The following is an 18,004-nucleotide window of genomic DNA, read 5'->3' as shown; positions in this document are numbered from 1 at the left end:
CTGGCAAAAGGAAATGCGCCTTATATGACCAACATCATCCGATTTACATGAAACTTAGAATGTGTGGTCTACATGTGATAATGAGCCGGCCCCTATAATATAACCACGCCCACTTATTCAGGCCACGCCCCCTTTCATAACATTTGAACCGTTTAAGGTAGAGTCTTGTGTGAGGTGTCATTGAACTCAGCAGAGAGTTGCTTCTTCATTGGTGATGGTTTGGCCCGCCCCCTATGCTTAAGCCATGCCCCCTTTCATAACATTTGAACCGATTAAGGTAGACCCTTGTGTGAGGTATCATTTAACTCAGCAGAGAGTTGCTTCTTCATTGGTGATGTTTGGCCCACCCCCTATGCTTAAGCCACGCCCCCTTTCATAACATTTGAACGATTTAAGGTTGACCATTGTGTGAGGTATCAATGAACTCAGCAGAGAGTTGCTTCTTCATTGGTGATGTTTGGCCCGCCCCCTATGCTTAAGCCACGCCCCCTTTCATAACATTTGAACGATTTAAGGTTGACCATTGTGTGAGGTATCAATGAACTCAGCAGAGAGTTCCTTCTTCAATGGTGATGTTTTGGCCCGCCCCCTATGCTTAAGCCACGCCCCCTTTCATAACATTTGAACCGATTAAGGTAGACCCTTGTGTGAGGTATCATTGAACTCAGCAGAGACTTCCTTTTTAATTGGTGATGGGTTGACCCGGCCCCTATAATTTAGCCACGCCCCTTTTTATAAGTGGTGACCCGTTTAAGGTAGGGTCTTGTGTGAGGTGTCATTGAACTCAGCAGAGAGTTGCTTCTTCATTGGTGATGGTTTGGCCCGCCCCCTTATGCTTAAGCCACGCCCCCTTTCATAACATTTGAACGATTTAAGGTTGACCATTGTGTGAGGTATCAATGAACTCAGCAGAGTTCCTTCTTCATTGGTGATGGTTTGGCCCGCCCCCTATGCTTAAGCCACGCCCCCTTTCATAACATTTGAACGATTTAAGGTAGACCCTTGTGTGAGGTATCAGTGAACTCAGCAGAGAGTTCCTTCTTCATTGGTGATGGTTTGGCCCGCCCCCTATGTTTAAGCCACGCCCCCTTTCATAAATGCTGACCCATCTAAGGTAGAGTCTTGGGTGAGGTATCATTGAACGCAGCAGGGAGTTCCCTTTTCATTGGTGACGATTTGCGGTGTTTGAGTGCCGCGCACATGCACGATCGCAAGGAGCGGCATCCGCCGGTAACCCCAATTACCAATTCATCATCGCATTTTTGAAGGGGTTAGCATGCACGAAAACTCACAAAAATTTGCACAAATGTCACAACTGGTGAAAATTGCAAAGTTCTGTAGTGATTGGGCTCGGGAGTTGCCAGGTGGCTCCCTAGCGCCCCCTAAGGTGCGCCTTAAATTGGACAAAAGTAATAAGTTAATATATCAACTTTTGAGGGAACATAGGTCTCATCTTCAAGTCCATGGTGCTATTTTTAGAAAAAAGTACAAAATTCTATAATTTCCGAAATATTGGTTTTCGTGTAAAAATCTTCATTTTACGAACACTTGTTTGAGGACTTTAGGATGCATGAAAACTCTCAAGATTTTGCAGCCATGTGCACAATAGTAAACTCTTTCATCTGAATTCACATTTAGGCTTGGGAGTGGTATGGTTGCTCTATAGCGCTAATTGGTTTTAGCACTTGGGCACATTTTTGACGGCCTCAGTATATACGAAAACTCACAAAAATTGGCGCCCACATAAACACCTGGGAGCTTTGCGAGACTGTACAGTGATTTGGCCCAAACCTGTAAGTGAGCTCCGTAGCGCCCCCTAATGCCTGGAAGGCCTTAACTTGAACATAGTTGTTCCGATCTTCACCAGATTTAATACCCATATTGCTCTAATCATTACGGACATATTTCCCATTTACCTTCATTAGCCCCGCCCAACCGGAAGGCGGCCATTTTTAATTATGCATTTTTCATGTGTTTTACATTCTTTCGAACTCGTCCTAGGCTGTGATTTCAATCTTCTTGAATCTTTGCAGGTAGTATCTGTTGACCCTCATGACGAAAAGTTATCCAGAGAATTTTGATAGTTGAAAAAATGCGCAAGTTACAGCAACTTTCTGTCTAAACAGGAAGTTGTGTTATCTTGGCAACAATTATTCCGATTGCCCCGAAACTTGACAAGGTTGTTCGTCATGGCTGGTTTAGCATCTGTGCCAAAGTTGGCGTCAGTCGGCCATTAGATGGCGCTGTTTTAATTTTTTTTAATTAATCAGCAAAATATTGATATATGGGAAACCTACTCTGTCTAACTACTCCTGGGGCGTGAGTCCGATTGGCACAAAAACTGGCATATAGACTCGGAGGACGCTCATGACAAAAAGCTATCAAAAGAATTTAAATAGCTAAAACAATGTGCAAGTTACAGAGGACCAACTTCCTGTAGGTGGGTGTCGAAACAGGAACGGTTGTATCTTGCACACGGCTATTCCGATGGACACAAAACTTAAGACATTTGGTCCTGATGTGCCAATGAGGCTGCTTGCCAAATATGGCATCAATCGGCCTTTGGATGGCGCTGTTTTCATTTTTTTAATTAGCAAATTCGCTTTGAGCGAAACCTACTTTTTTTAACTCCTCCTAGAGCGTGAGTCCCATCTGCACAAAAATGTGCAGGTAGACTCCGTGGACCCTCATGACAAAAAGTTATCAAAAGAATTTTGATAGCTAACACAATGCACAAGTTACAGAGGACCAACTTCCTGTAGGGGGCTGTCGAAACAGGAAGTTGCGTATCTTACCAAGATTTTATTTCGATTGACACCAAACATGACACAGTTGTTCCACATAGGGGCTTGAGCATCCATGCCAAATTTAGAGTGAATCGGCCATTAGATGGCGCTGTTAGAATTTCTTTTATTAATTAGCCACATTGCGATATATGGGAAAGATACTTTGTCTAACTCCTCCTGGGCCGTGAGTCCAATCTGCACGAAAACTTGGATATAGACTCGGTGGACCCTCATGACTAAAAGTTATCAAAAGAATTTTGATCGCTAAAACAATGCGCAAGTTATGGAGGAACAACTTCCTGTAGGTGGCTGTTAAAACATGAACGGTTGTATCTTGGCAAAAGTTATTCCGATTTAAATTAAACTTAGAATGTGTGGTCTACATGTGATGTTGCATCTGCCAGTACCCCCAACTGCAAGAAGGCGAGGGCCCGTTCATCGCTGCTTGCAGCTTTAATTGTACCTGTTGGTGTGAGCTTTTAATTGTGATTTTGTCATGGGTCACTTTGCATGCGTTTGTGCATATGTGAATAACCTATAAACACATTTTATTGAAATGAAATTCATGTCTTCTGTCTACTGTTATTTATATTCAGTTATAGTTACATATATTATATATTATAGTTATAGTTATAGTTATTCAGTTACAGTAGGAATCTAGCAGAGTATGGGTTGCTAGGAGTTGCCACTGACATCATCACCCAGTTACTGTAAAAAACATGCTACCTTTGAAGAAACCCCAATAAATGTTATTTTAACGCATTTTAAGTGTTTAAAAATATACATATTGAGCACTTTATTTACACATTAATTGGTTGTGGTGATTAACCTGCACTTTACACTTTAAGAAATTCACACGAGGAATTATGTTCATTTTAACAACAGCAATCCTGGACCGTAGCGATGCCGGCAGCGCAGCCCAATTGGCCAGATCTCTTGGAACACTACTTAGTCTATCTATGGAGATTCATTTATGCATCCAGGTAATTGTAGTTTCAACAAAGCTTTAATTTAAAAACACTGGATTAAAAAATATAAAATACAAGACGTTTCAGTGTTCATCCAAACACCATCAGTTGTTTAGTGTGCACAGGAAGTAACTCTGGACTTAATACACAAGGCAGTCACATGATCTCATGGCATGAAGTCACATGACTGCTAAGATGTAGTCCATTTGTGTTTGCCGGAGAAGATGGTATCCCAGCAGCTTCAGATAATGCCCCTCCCCCTGCTCAAGAGGTGGAGCAGGATGGTGTGTCTGTAAAGCGCCTGGGAATGGCTTTCAGAATCATGTTGTAGGCTGAAGACAAATTATGTCTCAGCCCACCTCCCCTATTTAAAGAGGGTCGCTCCACTAACAAATATTGCCTCCTTGACGCCTCTTTCACCTATGCTCTCTGTCCAGGATATAGACATATTGATCTTGAAAACTGTGTTGTTCTTTTTGTAGATGAGTATAGACTGCTGAGTCTTGTCCCGAGGAGTTTTTCCGCCTGTGTTGATACATGCGTCGGCTGAGCGGCTGTTTTGTCTCCCCAATGTACAGATCTTTACACTCCTTGCATTTGACCGCATACACCAGGTTGCTCTTTTGATGTTTTGGAATCTTGTCCTTGGGGTGGACTAGACGCTGTCTCAATGTGTTCTTAGGTTTAAAATACACCGGAATGTTGTAATTAGAGAACACTCTCCGGAACTTCTCAGACAGCCCAGCCACATATGGGATAACAACATGGCTTCTTCTGACCTTATGATTTGGTTCTGTTGATGGTTTAGAAACTTTTTCGGGGTTCTTGTGTTTTGACAAACGCCCACTCAGGATAGTGACACTGTTTTAATGCATGTTTTACATATTTTTGTTCCTTATCCCTGGCCTCCCAATTTGTAGACACAGTCTCCGCCCGATGTTGCAAAGTGCGAATGACCCCCAGTTTGTGCTCTAGAGGGTGGTGAGAGTCAAACATTAGGTACTGGTCAGTGTGGGTTGGCTTCCGATAAACTTCCACCTGGAGCTCTCCCCCTTCCTGCAAACCCATCCCACAATCCAGGAAGGGGAGTAGCTCCTCTTTTGTGAACTTGATGTGGTCATCCACTGAATTTATATGGTCTGTGAAGGGACTGATTTCTTTGGTCTTGATTTTCACCCATGTGTCATCCACGTACCTGAACCAGTGGCTCGGTGGAACTCCCTTGTAGGTCTCTAATGCCTTCCTCTCCACTTCCTCCATGTAGAGGTTGGCCACAATGGGGGACACAGGGGAGCCCATCGCACAGCCATGCTTCTGTCTATAGAAGACATCCTTGTATTTAAAATAGGTGGTGTTCAAACATAGCTCCAACAATGAGCCCACCTGATCTGGACTGAGTTGTGTTCTGTCTTGTAAAGTGTGGTCATGGCACCATCGCTCCCTCACAGTCTCTACTGCCGATGTAATTGGCACGCATGTGAACAAGAATGTAACATCGTATGACACTATGGTTTCATCAGCCTCCAATGAGAGTCCCCGGACCTTGTCCACAAAGTCCTTGGAACTCTGTATGTGATGATTAGTGTTGCCAACCAGTGGTGCTAATATGGTGGCCAGTTATTTAGCAATATTGTACGTAATTGAGTGACTGCCTTGTGTATTAAGGCCATAGTTACTTCCTGTGCACACTAAACAACTGTTGAAGGTGTTTGGATGAACACTGAAATGTCTTGTATTTTATATTTTTTAATCCAGTGTTGTTAAATTAAAGCTTTGTTGAAACTACTTAGTATAGTTTCATAGTTGTCCTGGACAACTCGCTGTAGCGATGCGTGAATGGTGATGCCCAAATATGTAATTTTGCTTTGGGTTGGTATTGTATCACTAATAGTTGATGTCACCTGTCCGTTGTTCAACAGAAGCAGATTAGATTTATTCCAATTGATTTTATAGCCGGAGATTGAGCAAAGACCTTAAGAATTTTTGGGACAGAGTCCTCAAGGTCAGAGATGTACAGCAAAATATCATCTGCAAATAACGATATTGAGTTGTTATTGGATTTAATCTGGACATTACATATTTTATTTTGCCTTATGGCTTGGGCTAACAGTTCAAGAGAGAACGCAAATAGCATGGGAGAGAGCGGGCATCCCTGTCGCAAGCCCGGTGCGATGGGGAATGGCTGTGAATGCGGCCAATGGCCTATTGGTTGAGACTATGGCCGTGGGATTCACATATAAAGTACGCACCATGTCAATGAATTTGGCCCCCAAATCAAGCCTCTCCATTACTTGCCACAAGTAGTTCCACTCTAGGCAATCAAAAGCCAGTCCAGTGATAAAACTGCTGCCGTTGTTGGAAGGTTTTTGGCTTCTTCTATTACATGGAATAATGTGCGTATATTGTCTGCAGCGTGACTTTGGTATAAACCCTGATTGGTCGGGGTGGACTAGCTTCTCAATAAAGTGTTCTAGACGTAGTGCCAAGACTTTGGAATAGAGCTTAATATCCGTCCCAATGAGGCTGATGGGCCTGTAGTTTGAGCACTCTGTAGGATCTTTGCCCTGTGTATGACCAAAATTAGTGCAGTGTTGGTTTGTTGATGAAAGGTGCCCCTCTCTATGGCCGAGGTTAAAGTTTGTAAAATGGTAGGTCCTAGCATGTCAAAGTATTGTAGAAGACGTTCTGATGGAATTCCGTCCAACCCCGGTGTTTTCCCTTTCTTAGCTGTTTTTAACACTGATTTAAGTTCCTCTAACGTTATAGGTTGACCCAGTTGTTCTGCCTCCTCTGGATCAAGAAGAGGCAGGTTTAGCTCTTTCAGGAACTTTTGGCACTGTGTCGGATCCGGATTGCAGGAGGATTCATACAACTTTGAATAAAAGGATTGGAAAGTGGCGGTGAGATACCTTTGCCTGTGCGGATGCTGTTGATAGCAGCTCTGGATTCGCTTTGTTTTAATTTCAGAGCAAGCAATTCGCTTGGTTTGCAACCATTAAAATAGTAATTTTGCCTCACTCTGTGCATTATGAATTCAACTCTCCTTAGCATTTAGCTACATTTAGCTCTGCTTAATTTGTGACTAAAAGAGTATGTGTAGATTTAGAAAAACACATCTTTAGAAAATGCTCTAACGATTTACGACGTTCTTCCAACGCCGTAATCCTTGCCTCTCTCTTTTTTTTCAAATTGACCGCAAGGGAAGATGTGAAATCTCTAATAAATCTTTTAGTGGCTTGCCAAATGTACGCCGGGTCCGAAACTTAGTCAGTATTGATTGATATAAACTCCGCCAGCTTGGCTCTAAACTCTGTATCAAAAGTTGTGTTTTGGAGAAGGGAATTGTTAAATTGCCATCTCCTAGATCGTTCTCCTAACATATCACAACGGAATGTGGTTATCAGCGCATTGTGATCAGACAGAATTGCTGGTTCTATTGCTATCGTGTGGAACATTGCCTTAAGCTCACTGGAGCACAAAATATAATCAATGCGGGAGTGGGTGAGGTGACGTTTGGAAAAGAAGGTGTAATCCTTACTAGTAGGATTGTGCATCCTCCATATATCTGTAAATTGGTGGGATTCCACAACTGCTTTAAGCTTATGCGTATGCTCTGTGATTTTTGTGTAGGGGTGTCCCCGACAAAGAATTTACATAATCTGATTAGTCAAGTCTTGCATATAATTGACTGATCAATTAATCATGTTTTTTCACTTTTTTATTTACATCTCATTTGCGTCATTGGCTTCCATTTTTTCCACACAGACAAAAGAGCTGACGCCAGGAGTTGACAGTTGTATTTTTGCCCCCTCTATTTAAGCTTCATATTTAAGTTTTATGTAGAAAAATAGCAATAAACATTATTGGCCAAGATACATGATGTGATCGCTTAGCTGGGTCATTCTTAGCAAATGGTGCCATTTGTGTCCCCATGATATAATCAAGTATAAGTTGTGAAAAAATGGGTTGATACTTATTTTTTCAAGCTTTCTTACTAAATGAAACCCTCACTACGTAAAACAAGGTTTATGTCCTCAGGGCAGGGACGTCACTAGGATATGAAGACGGGGGGGGGGGGGGCTTAGCCCCGAGGCTATGCAAAACTTTCCCTTGCAAAATTTACTTACAAACTCTAAAGTTAGCTTTTAGATACATCAAAGCTGCATTGGGGGGGGGGGGTTTACTTAGGCCAGACTGTGCTCCTACTGAGTTCTTCTTTAGGCTAAGACTTAACCGCTATCTATCTGCCCGTGTAAATGTGTGGTAAAGTAATACCATACCTAATTCCTCTCTCTATTAGATAAGTTGCAGGTCAAAATAAGACTATTTAATTACTAGGGGTGTAATGATACACATCCGAAACCGAACGATTCGTTGGACTAATCCTATTTCATTTTTTAAAAAAGAGCTTAAATTATGTGAAATATAATGTTCAAGCCCGGTCTCACGGCAGTTTGTGTAAATGTCACGTTATTTGAATCTATTGATTCGTGTTCACGGGGACGTTTTTCTCGTTTTTTTGGAGAAGTAATGTATTTTAATGGGAAGCATATTTCGTGTCCACAGCACGAAAATGTTAGGGAGTAATATAAAAAGCCGAAAATCCGCGTAGGGACGTTGGTCGGGATGGTGGATGGGTCAAACAACACAGGACTTTCACCTGGGCGAGCGGGGATCGCGTCCGGCATGTGGCGCTTTGTTTCCCGGGGATGGCGTCTTTTGTCCCGCGTGTGGGGCTTTGTTTCCCGAGGATCGCGTGGCGTTTTGTCCCGTGTGTTATTGTGGCGCGTCCCCCGTGGCTGTCTCCCGACGCGTAAGGCGCCCTTTCCCCGTTGGGTTTCTCCTAAACCCAACCTCCGCCATCCCGTTATTGTGGTGCATCCCCAGCGGGCCGCCTTGCGGCCGCTTCCCTGCTTATAAAGCATCATTTTCGGGCGTATCCCAGCCGTCTCCCGGCGTTTATTGTGGCGCGTCCCCAGCGGGCCACCTCGCGGCCACTTCCCAGCTTATGGAGCGTCATTTTCGGGCGTATCCCAGCCGTCTCCCGGCGTTTATTGTGGTGCGTCCCCAGCGGGCCACCTCGCGGCCGCTTCCCTACTTATAAAGCATCATTTTCGGGCGTATCCCAGCCGTCTCCCGGCGTTTATTGTGGCGCGTCCCCAGCGGGCCACCTCGCGGCCACTTCCCAGCTTATGGAGCATCATTTTCGGCCGTTTCCCAGCCGTCTCCCGGCGTCCTTTCCCCGAGAAAATAACGTGACATTTACACGTAAAAAACAAGAAAAACGTCCCCGTGAACATGAATCAATAGATTCAAATAACGTGACATTTACACGAGCCGCCGTGAGACTGGATTGAATGTTCTCAGTGCCGCTGCACTCAACAAGGCAGCCCAAATGACAAAACAGGCAACATGCTGTCTGCCCTTCCCACTCCTAAAGAAAAACACACTACTTCAGTCAGGCATGATATGCTGAACTAGCTTGTTGCAATATGGTTGACAAGGATTTAAAGTATGTCTGAATTTAATAACCTGATGGCGAGATGAATAAAGGTTCTAGTATGTATAATTTAGTTTAGGCTATGTCTTGGTGCCTCTTTCTCTCTCTCTCTCTCTCTCTCTCTCTCTCTCTCTCTCTCCTAAAATATCTTCCAGTATCCATTTGTTCAATGAATTGAAGGATATATTGGTACAATAGAATTAACAGTGACACTATGATATTTAGGGACTGATATACTATAGAGAAAGCAGACTATATTAATGGTAAAGAATAGAGAGCTTCGGATACCTTACTAGGTGAGGTATTTCTTGTATTTCACTCGTTTACAGTAGCTAGACTATTGTTTTCTATAACCAACTCAAATATTCCTTTATCTTTACCTCTAGTAAATGTAGCTGAAGTGAAGCAAGTAAAAGTCATTAACAACAACTTACAATTTCACTCTGTATCACTCACTGTGTGTGCGGTAGCAAGTCCAGACCAAAGATTTGCGACGAGACAAGATAAATCCTGCAGCTACTTGCAACACACCGGTCTGCAGCATTCTGAAAGCTGCCAGTTTAAACCAATGAGAAGAGACAAGATGGTGTATCATCTTCATAGCCATTGACTCTCAGTACTTCTGTCTAACTTTCGACTTTCCGGCTTTTTTGTAGCTGGATATATTATTTGTTGTTTCTAATATAGAATTTGGATAACATTAATGATAGTGATATACTTGCTACAGTTGCATTTTGAGTGATAAATCGGCAAAACAACATTTTATTTCTCTGATTTACTGCTTTGTTTTAATGCTGCCTGGCCCACCTGGCCTGACGGGAGTTGAGACGTCTAGCAGATTGCACGTAAGCAAGATTCTTGTGGTCAGTCCAGACAATAAACGGTTGCTCCGCCCCCTCCAACTAGTGGCGCCACTCCTCCAAGGCGAGTTTTACAGCGAGAAGCTCCCGGTTTCCCACATCGTAATTTCTCTCCGCAGGCAAGAGACGACGAGAGTAGAAGGCACAGGGATGAAGTTTACTGTCAGTGGAGCTTCGCTGGGACAAGATGGCGCCAACCCCCACATCAGAGGCATCCACTTCCACAACAAACTGACGGGAAGTGTCAGGTTGAGAGAGAATAGGGGCGTTGGTGAATCGGCTCTTCAATTCCAGGAATGCTCGGTCCGCCTCAGGATTCCAACAGAAGGTTCTGGTGCAAGAAGTCAGGGCAGTTAAAGGAGCGGCCACACGGCTGTAATCACGGATGAATCTTCGATAGAAGTTCGCAAACCCCAGGAACCTCTGGAGCTGCAATCTCGTACCGGGCTGGGGCCAATCAAGAACCGCTCTAACCTTCTCTTGGTCCATCTTTATCTCTCCCTTGGAGATGATGTATCCAAGGAAGGATGTGGTGTGGGCGTGGAAGTCACACTTTTCTGCTTTCACAAACAGGCGGTTCTCCAATAATCACTGCAGGACCTGCTTAACATGCTGGATGTGACTGGAAAGCTCCTTAGAAAAAATGAGAATGTCATCCAGGTAAACAAATACAAAAAGACCGATCATATCTCTCAGAACGTCATTCACCATACTCTGGAAAACTGCTGGAGCATTGGTCAGTCCAAACGGCATCACTTGGTACTCGAAATGTCCCATAGGTGTGTTGAACCCAGTCAACCACTCGTCCCCCTCTCTGATACGGACCAGATGGTACACATTGCGTAAATCAAGCTTAGTGAACACAGTAGCACCCTGTAAGGAGTCGAAAGCAGAGTTCATCAAAGGCAGGGGATACTTGTTCTTGACAGTGATATCATTCAAACCCCGATAATCAATACAAGGTCGAAGAGAGCCATCCTTTTTACTCACGAAAAAGAATCCTGCTCCCAGGGGTGATGACGAGGGACGAATGAGACCGGCAGCAAGAGATTCTTTTATGTAGGTCTCCATGGCTTCGCGTTCAGGTCGAGAGATACTGTATAACCGTCCTTTGGAATAGGCAGCTCCAGGGATCAGATTTATCGCACAGTCATATGGTCGGTGGGGAGGAAGTGACGGCGCCCTCTGCTTGCTGAAAACTTCACCCAAATCGTGATAGGTTTCAGGAACTAGGGACAAATCTGGAGAAGCAGAATCACTGACCAGACTGGGAACAGAATGAGAATAGGCAGTTTTAAGGCAGTTAGCATGACATTCAATACTCCAACTATTTACCTTGCCAGTCACCCAATCAAACGTGGGATTGTGTTCCCTCAGCCAGGGGTAACCAAGAACCAGAGGGGCACGGGGAGATGGCAGAATGAAGAAAGAGATGAGCTCAGAATGATTACCTGACAGCAGCATTTTAACAGGTTCAGTCCTCATAGTGGATCAATGGCTTCCGGTAATTGCTCCTTGGAAAGCCCTAGCTGTTCCACCAAGTCGGCATCCATAAAACTGTCATCAGCACCTGAATCGATTAAAACGTTAATCTCCAAAATCTGATTATTGTTCATGAGGGTTGCAGGAAAACAGGGTCTGACAGGGTTATTGGGAGACTGAAACTGGCTCGCTAAAAGTCCTCCCAAACTTAGCGAGCTGGGCCGTTTAACGGGCGCTGGGGACAGGTGGAGATGTAATGCCCCGGGTTACCACAGTAGAGGCAGCTGTTGGTCTCATATCTACGTTGGCGCTCCTCCTTGGTTAAACTTGCATGGGTTCAGGATCTGAAGGCAGAAACTCTCCTTTAATCTTGTGTGGTGAAGAATGATCAGCTCTTTCTGGTCTATTACCCGATTTGGATGGTAACAGAGACGGTGATTGGTTGGAAGACCCCCATCGCTTCTCCCTCCTTCTCTCTCGGATTATTATCCACCCGAATAGATAACGCTATCAGACTGTCCAGGTCACTAGGCTCAGGATAAGAAATCAGTTCATCTTTAAGTTGCTCCGACAACCCCTGATAAAAAGCCGCTTGTAGTGATGCCTCATTCCACCCACTCTCCACCGCCAACGTTCTGAATTCAATTACAAAATCTGCAACACTGCGAGCTCCTTGGTGAAGAGAAAAAAGACGATTAGCTGCGTCCTTACCTCGGACGGGGTGGTCAAACAGCTTCCTCATCTCTGCCGTGAACTCCTGGTAAGACGCCATACAGGTGTCCTGTCGTTCCCATAAGTCCGAAGCCCAGTCCAGGGCTCTTCCACGCAGCAATTCAATTACGAAGGCTATCCTGGCCTTGTCTGTGGTGTATGAGTTGGGCTGCAAGTCAAAAACTAATCCACACTGCATGAGAAATGAACGACATCTTCCTAAATCCCCGTCGTACTTATCTGGCGTCGGAACCTTGGGTTCACGGAAACAGCTCCAGAAGTGGCAGGCGAGGGGGGTGAAACAGGTGGTGGATTCTCAGCCGGCAAACTGAGCTGAGCCTGGATACTCGTCATACTGGCAGAAAGGTTCCGAACTGAAGACGCTATCTCCTGTAGCGCCGTGCTGTGTTGTATCAACATATTCCCTTGTTGGGAAATGGCATGGCGAACGGAGTCCAGGTCCGCTGGGTTCATTCTTGGCCGGATCGTTCTGTCACGATTCTCTAAGGCGGAACCCAGTAGCAGACCAGGACAAGGTGAGTTGAGTAAAGGTGAGTATTTATTTAAAGACTTAAACGTGGAAGCAGGAGAATCCAGGTGACGGAGCAGGCAGTGGAGGTGAGTAGGTGGGAGGGAATGAGCAGATCCAATGTTGTTTCTGAAGCAATCGACGACCAGGCAGAGGTGGAGTGAGTATCCTGGGAGAGTAACTGCTGACTGAGGAAACGGAGGTAAGTACACAGCAAACAAAAGAAACAGAGCAGCAAAACTAACTCTTTGAAAACTGAGGCTGATACGCAGGCACAACATACTGTTTATGGCTAACGATCCGGCAGGGAATGGATGTCAGGTCAGAGCTTATGAAGTGGAGAGGTGATGATCAGGACCAGGTGTGCAGGTAGCTGATGAGATGCAGGTGTGGGTAGTTGAGAGATCTCCCGCCCAGCTACGTTGCCAGGCAACCAGACAGGGTGCGTTCAGGAAGCTCAGGAAAACAGACTGAAATGCGGGATTCATGACAATTACTCTGACTGTGGTGCAAGCACTCTAAAATGCCATGTCCCCGGTCAGTTTTTTTATAACTTCAGTTGCAAATACTTTGTTACTCCACTTCATACTTCAGACCATTTCTTCATCTCTTACTCTCTCCCACTCTCCCAAGCTCACAACCATATCTCAAGAGACACTATACCTGTCCGCCATAACATTCGTTCACTCTCTCCTTCTTCTCTGACGTTATGTACTTTATCAACCCTCCCTCCATCTGACTCTTTTCTTACTCATGCCTCCCAACGCTGCTACTCTATCCTCCTCTCTTGACTCTCTCTGCCCTCTTACTTCACGGCAGGCTCACAAGTCCTCCCCATCTCCGTGGCTTCTGACTCAGTGCGTGCTGAAAGATCAACTATACGGGCAGCGGAAAGGAAATGGCGGAAATCTAAACACCCAGATGATATGCTTACCTATCAGTCTCTTCTTTCCTCCTTCACTGCCTCTATTTCTGCAAAAAGCTATTTTTATCAAACCAAAATTGAATCATCTTTCTCCAACCCCAAAATTTTTTTTTCCATCTTCTCTAACCTACTAGATTCCCCCAGTCCACCTCCTCCCTCCTACCAACCCACTTTGTCAACTACTTTCTAAAAAAGATAGATGACATACGCTCTTTATTCTCCACCACACTTCCTGAAATCATCTTACCATCCCTCACATCCAGTACTCTTTCCTCTTTCACCCCTCTATCTCCAAATCAAATTCTTACTTTGATTACCTCTGCCCGCAAAACCACCTGCCCCCTTGATCCTATCCCTTCTCACCTTCTCCAGTCTATTGCTCCTGACCTTCTTCCTTTCCTCACCCATCTCATCAACATCTCCTTGTCAACTGGCTGTTACCCAGACGCTCTCAAAGAGGCAAGAGTGACCCCACTACTCAAAAAACCAACACTCCACTCAACACTAACTACAGACCCGTCTCCCTTCTTCCATTTATATCCAAAACTCTTGAGCGTGCCATTTATAGTCAACTCTCTACCTATCTCCACCAGACCAACCTTCTTGATCCCCACCAGTCTGGCGTCAAGGCTGGCCACACAACAGAAACTGCCCTCCTTGCTGTCACTGAGCAGCTTCACATCGTTAGAACAACCTCTCTCTCTTCCTTCATCATCCTTCTGGACCTTTCTGCTGACTTTGACACAGTGAACCACCAGATCCTGATTTCATAACTCCAGATCTGGGTGTCTCAGGCTCTGCGCTCTCTTTGCTCACATCTAACCTGACAAACCGAACCTACCGGGTAACTTGGAGAGGATCTACATCAGAACCTTGCCCACTTAAAAGTGGGGTTCCTCAGGGATCAGTCCTGGGTCCCCTCTTCTTCTCTCTGTACACCAACTCTCTCGGTTCTGTCATTCACTCGCAGGGCTTTTCTTATCACAGCTATGCAGATGACACCCAACTAATTCTCTCCTTTCCGGATTCTGAAACTCAAGTAGCAGCACGTATCTCGCCCTGTCTGACTGACATTTCTTCTTGGATGTCCACACACCATCTGAAACTCAACCTTGACAAGACTGAGCTCCTTTTCCTTCCAGGGAAGGGCTCTCCTACCCAAGACCTGACTATAACAATTGACAACTCTGTGGTAGTCCCCACCCAGACTGCTAGAAACCTGGGTGTGACACTTGATGACCAACTCTCCTTCACTGCCAACATGGCTGCAACTACCCGATCGTGTAGATACATGCTGCATAACATCAGAAGGATACGTCCCCTTCTAACGCAGAAGGCGGCTCAGGTTCTGGTTCAGGCTCTAGTCATCTCACGTCTAGACTACTGCAACTCCCTCCTGATTGGCCTACTTGCATGTGCCATCCGGCCTCTGCAGCTCATTCAGAATGCAGCAGCTCGACTTGTCTTCAACCTCCCCAAGTTCTCTCACACTACACCGCTCCTCCACTCTCTTCACTGGTTACCAATTGCTGCCCACATCCGCTTCAAGACACTAGTACTTGCATACAGGGCCACGAACAGATCAGCCCCAGCATACATCCAGGACATGGTCAAACCCTATACCCCAACCCGCCCACTCCGCTCTGCATCAGCCAACCTGCTTGCTGCCCCTAATCACAACGAAATCCCGACTGTTTGCTGTCCTGGCTTCCAAATGGTGGAATGAGCTCCCTATTGACATCAGGATGGCCGAAAGCCTACGCATCTCCCGCCGAAGGCTAAAAACACATCTCTTCAGACTACACCTCGGATAAACATGAAAAAAAAAAAAAACATATATACAGTATATATATATATATATATATATATATATATATATATATATATATATATATATATATATTTCTTGAAGCTGCACTTTCATATGGCTCTTTGTAGTTTTACTTATTTAAAGCTAAGTTATAAGCTAAGCTAAGCTATGCTAAGCTATGTAAGTACATTAGCTTTAAATAAGTAAAACTACAACAAGCACTTGTTGTCTGGAGTTTGCACCTTCAGGGTTGAAATCACTTAATTGGAAGTCGCTTTGGATAAAAGCATCAGCTAAATGACATGTAATGTAATGTAAAATATAAGTAATACAAATCAAATCATTTTTATGTTTGTAACTATAATTGCAAATACAGTAACTATAATACATCTCATCACATGCTATTTGTTAAATAAAAAATATATTTTAATATTGAAAATCTTGGTCTGTCCCTGAGTCTGGCCCGGACCCTTGATCAAGCAATTTTTTTTGCAATTTTTTTTTGCATGGAGCCCCAGTCCGAGGGAGATTGACAGTCATGTTTAGCTTCTTCCATTTTCTAATGATTGCTCCAACAGTGGACCTTTTTTCACCAAGCTGCTTGGCAATTTCCCCGTAGCCCTTTCCAGCCTTGTGAGGTGTACAATTTTGTCTCTAGTGTCTTTGGACAGCTCTTTGGTCTTGGCCATGTTAGTAGTTGGATTCTTACTAATTGTATGGGGTGGACAGGTGTCTTTATGCAGCTAACGACCTCAAACAGGTGCATCTAATTTAGGCTAATAAATGGAGTGGAGGTGGACATTTTAAAGGCAGACTAACAGGTCTTTGAGGGTCAGAATTCTAGCTGATAGACAGGTGTTCAAATACTTATTTGCAGCTGTATCATACAAATAAATATTAATTATTTAATTTTATTTATTTTAAATTAAAAAATCATGTATTGTGATTTCTGGATATTTTTTTTTTAGATTGTCTCTCACAGTGGACATGCACCTACGATGACAATTTCAGACCCCTCCATGATTTCTAAGTGGGAGAACTTGCAAAATAGCAGGGTGTTCAAATACTTATTTTCCTCACTGTATATAAAAGTAACAAATGTGTACAAAAGTTAGGCTGCAGTTACAAAATGCAGCACGTGTCATGCGCGGAGTCTCCTCCTCTCGCACGCATCACACCGGGAGCTTGAAGATGTAAAGAAAAAAAGAAAAACAGGAGAATTAACTTTGAGCAAGTGTGGAGGAAAGTCGGAGGTATGGAAGCAGTTTAAACAAGTCGTGGGCAGTTTCTTCATTCGGATCCATTTGCGATCCGTTCCATTCTAAACAAACAGCGCAGTTTACATGCTTCGTCCTTGTTGTATTATTCTAAACAGATTTTTGTAGTTCAAACAACTCTGAATTGTAGTTGAGAACGTCACTTATAACGGCCCACGTATTAAAAAATTGTCGGGTTTAAATCGGGCTCGGGCTCATAATTACAGTTAATGTGTTGGGCCGGGCCGGTCTCGGACGCAACGTGCTTGGGCTCGGGCAGGTTCGGGCTTGATTTTTTGGGCCGATCTAAGCTCTACCCCCTCTGATGAAAATCCTTCTGGACACGCCCCCTGATTGTTCCTTTAGTCACCTGACACACAAGTAGGATACATTTTTGGGCCCTAGAGCACGGCTGGCGCAAGAGGCGGTTGGCAACACTGGACTGTGACTGGACGACAGATGGCAGAGGGAAGTGACGAGTAGGAAGCGGGTTGGAGATTGACAAAGGTGGTGGTGGGAGTTTTGAAACTGGAGATTGGGATGTAGTTAGGAAAAATAAACGCAAAAAGAGTAGGAATGCTAAATCGGATGATAGTGATAATGATTGCGTGCGTAGAACAAATGTAGCAGAAAGAAGTAGAGATGAGTTTAAAGTGTTAGTCAAACTTGTGCAAGAGGGAGCTTTGTTTGGCGCATGGAATCCAATAAGGTTAACTAAAACCATTGCTAAGGAAATCGGGGAGGTAAGGAGTGCCAAGATATTCAGAGAGAAATGGAGCAATGTTAATCATATGTAAGGATGGAGAACAACAAGGGAAAGCAATCCGGATGAGTAAAGTAGATGACAAGAAAGTGCAGTGTTCTATGATTAAAAGCAGAAAGTTGGCTCAGGGAGTTGTGACAGGGATTCCGGTAAGGATATCAGATGATGATATTAAAGGTAATATAATGAATGCAAAAATAACTGAGGTCAGACGTCTGAAGGCAAATCGGAATGGGATTAAAACAGACAGTCTATCGGTTCTGATCATCTTTGATGACGAAAGGTTTCCAGATAAGGTTACCGGATATGTGTTATGATGTGAGGCCGTATGTCCCCCCACCCCTAAGATGTTTTAAGTGTCAGAGATTTGGTCACGTTGCGGCGGTGTGCAAGGGAAAACAGAGATGTGGCAGA

General features: G+C 44.3%; 1 pseudogene; it reads right to left on the bottom strand.

The window, feature by feature from the left end:
• Positions 1-4,012: 4,012 nt before the first annotated feature.
• LOC118492932 lies at positions 4,013-8,774 on the bottom strand (annotated as a pseudogene).
• Positions 8,775-18,004: the final 9,230 nt, after the last annotated feature.

Source organism: Sander lucioperca, chromosome 23 (genome assembly GCF_008315115.2).
Source record: "Sander lucioperca isolate FBNREF2018 chromosome 23, SLUC_FBN_1.2, whole genome shotgun sequence".
In the NCBI taxonomy this organism is placed as follows: Eukaryota; Metazoa; Chordata; class Actinopteri; order Perciformes; family Percidae; genus Sander; species Sander lucioperca.
Note: the sequence above shows the minus strand (reverse complement) of the source record. Positions and strands in the feature narration are given on the sequence as shown.